The sequence below is a fragment of the Cebus imitator genome, unplaced genomic scaffold, assembly GCF_001604975.1.
Source record: "Cebus imitator isolate Cc_AM_T3 unplaced genomic scaffold, Cebus_imitator-1.0 Scaffold39, whole genome shotgun sequence".
NCBI lineage: Eukaryota > Metazoa > Chordata > Mammalia > Primates > Cebidae > Cebus > Cebus imitator.
Window position 1 is genome coordinate 9,479,745 of NW_016107354.1, and position 3,222 is coordinate 9,482,966.

At 45.1% G+C, this 3,222-nt stretch overlaps 1 protein-coding gene across 3 annotated transcripts in view; it reads left to right on the forward strand.

Annotated features, from left to right (window-relative positions):
- The window catches only part of NAV2 (neuron navigator 2), a 411,110-nt gene that overhangs the window by 218,403 nt on the left and 189,485 nt on the right, over nucleotides 1-3,222 (forward strand). The gene's annotated exons all lie outside the window — the stretch shown is intronic.

The following is a 3,222-nucleotide window of genomic DNA, read 5'->3' on the forward strand; positions in this document are numbered from 1 at the left end:
ACAAAAATTGGCTGGGTGTTGGTGGCACTTGCCTGTAATCCCAGTTACTCAGGAAGCTGAAGCTGGAGAATCAATCACTTGTGCCCAGGAAGTGGAGGTTATGGTGAGCCGAGATCAACCCCTGCACTCCAGCCTGGGTGACAGAGTGAGACTCTGTCTCATAAAAAAAGAAAGAAAGAAAAAGAAGAAGAAATGGACAAGAGAGGAACAAGCCTCTAACAGCCACTCATCCAAGCTCTGAGGTCCTAAGAATGATAGAAATGTATCAAGTTACTTTGTATAAGACCACTCATGACGTGATGTCTCCTTTACTACATAGGGGACTTCTGGCTGTGACATGAGGATAGAATGTTGATGGCCTGGTCCTGAGGTGCCCTAGTGCCCTCTGTCTAGCCCCACTCAAGACTTCTGCTCTAGAACCCAAATTCAGAGTCATACCCAAGTGCTACATTTTGTAACTGTAATGAGTAGCCCCCATGACTTAACCAGGGGAGTGCAGACTAAATACCACATAGACATTCTGATTCTCTGTTTTAATCTGAATTTTTTCCTGAGTTTAGGCTGAAGCATTTTAATAAAACCCTAAAGACTCATCACAAATCCTACATCTCTGTTGCCTTAAATGTGACTTGTAAATGTCAAAAACACCAACCAGTAATTCAGAAGCCATTTACTAAGTATCTTTATGCTCCAGCAGGCTTTAGGACACAAAGATGCGTTAGGAAGGGGAGTCTCTGTCCTGGAGGAAATTCCAGACCAGGGGAATAACAAACTGACCTAAAGCAGAAGCACCACAGGATAATAGAAGGATCACTTCCTCCAGGAAGCTTTCCCAAACTCTTCAGGGAGAATTAGTGGAGCCCACTAATCCTCTGGTTCTCATGGCACCTCATAGAGCCCTCTACCACTTTTTACTCTGTGTTCATGGTTTGTTTTGAAGTCCATTGCACCCTAAGACAGTGAGTTCCTAGGGGGCAGGAGCTTTATTCAACTCTCTGTTCCCAGAGCATTGTATAAAGTAGCTGGCCCTCCAAAATCATTTTGTGGAAGAGGTTATGGGCAGAATCCAAGCGAGTTATCCAGTAGGGGAAAATGCTATGCAATGTAAACTAGGACTGAAGGTCTCAGGTGGCCATTTCACCAAGACAAGCCAGGTATCTGTTTTCTTCTGGGTCAGTTATTAGCTGCTTATTTAGTTAATTTCTAGCTATGATTTTTAGTGTTAAAAACAAACAAACAATCCAACAAACATAGAAATGGATAGAAATGGTAGTAGAGACATCCATTTCTGAGCAAACCTCGGAGTAGTTCCAAGCAACAAGGTCACATTAATCCATGCACACATGGGGACTATGCCTAAAACTTCTTGAGGAAAGAGGAACATACCTTTGAACATGATCTGGTAGTTCCTATAAGGACAGTGTTACAACCTGCCCCCCAACGCCCCTTCTTTTCTTTAGCACTAATTTTTAACAAATAACATTATTTAATTAATTAAATTTATTATCTGCTCCTTCTTGCTGAAATGTAAACTCCATGAAGGCAGAGATTTCTGTCTGTTTTGTCATAGGTGGATCCCAAGTACCTAAAACGGTATCTGACACGTATTAGGAGCTCAATGAATGAATAGATAGATATGAATGAATATGTTGAGTGAATCAATGAATGAATGAATGAAAACTTTATGTCTGCCCCAGATCTGAGTTCAGGTAAAGGGAAAGGCAGTTTTCCTAAGAGGAGTGGTACTCAGGATCGGTGGGTTCACTATTATTTCAGCCAGAGAGCCATCCTCTGTGAGGTAGGCTGCTTCCTTTCAAATGGCAGGGTTAGTTTGTACTCCACCATGGATGCCACGAGCATACATAAGGTAGTAGAAAGGGCAGTTCCTAAAAGTGCTCTGTTGTTTAAGTGGTGGCTGTTTAGGTATATTCTTCATCAGAGAAGGTAGCTGTGATACCATGTCAGGAGACCTGAGTTCGAATCCCAGATCTCTGCCTTTTTAGCTGTGTAATTTAGGATCATTTTTTGCCCTACCTAAGACTTAGTTTCCTCACTCTTAAAATAGAGGCAGGAACCCCCTTTTCACAACGTGCTGAGTACTGAGCCTCCTGACACCCAGCAGACCACTGATGGGCAGCATCAAGCCTATAGCAACCCTCCAACAGCCCAGCAGTGTGGGTGGGTTCTATGAGCCTGATTCAAAGCCAGTCCCTGGCTCTCCCCAGGAAAAGATCCAACAACGCCCCTTGAGTTTTGTTAGGGAGGATTGTGAGGCACCCTCCCTCCAAACCCAAATCCCCAGTAAGTCAGGAAGATATATGTGTTTTAAAACATTGGGAGGTCTGCTTTGGATCACCCTGGAGCTGTGGCTTCCCCGAGCAGCTGAGAGTGAAAGGAGGCAGTTCCTCTACTGTGCAGCTCTCAGGGCGCGGTGCTCACGCCCCACACAGGGGCTGCCTTCACTTGGCTTCAGCGGCCGTTGACTTTTAAATCATAAAAAGCCGCTCTATATACAGTTTATTCTGTTGCTAGAAGGCAGTGGAACATAGGTATTAAAGGAAAAAAAAAAAAAAAAAAAAGGCAGAAGCAGCAGCCGTTAATCCCGCCAGGCTTCTGGGCACTGGAGTAGTTGTGGATGACAAAAGTTAATTAGAAACATGAGCAGTTTAACCGAAAACACTTGTGACAATTGGAAGGGCAGCCTCTCCGGCTGGAGGATTTTTCCTAGGGAATCATTGTGGGAGAAAGTGGCTGCTGCTAGGTAAGTCATGTCATTGTGACTTTTCAGTTGCGGAGGTGCGTTTTGGGGGGCTGAAAGGGTGTATCCTGTCTGCCGTGCACACTGGGCATAGGGTGTGGGTGGGCGCAGGCACGGGGCCCAGTGGAGACATGCCTTGCCTGGCACTTTCTCTCCAGCAGCTGCCCTTGCTTGGGAGATAGGCTGCATCATCCTGAGCACTGACTGAAGAAGTGTGCTGCACTTTCCATTTCTGTGACATTGGCCGCCTTGGTGACTAGCCGAACTCTTAGTTTGGAGCCTGCCCTCACTAGAACATTTCTGACTCTAGTTTGGAAATATTTTGAGGCTTTTCTGAGAAAAGCGTCTGGCCAGAGAAATACTCGCTGAGTGCCAAGGGGAAGCCTTGACTTTGAGATAACCTGTGTGTTTTCTTGCCCACAGTGAAGCCATTGCATAGATTACACTCTTAAGCAGAGGAAAAA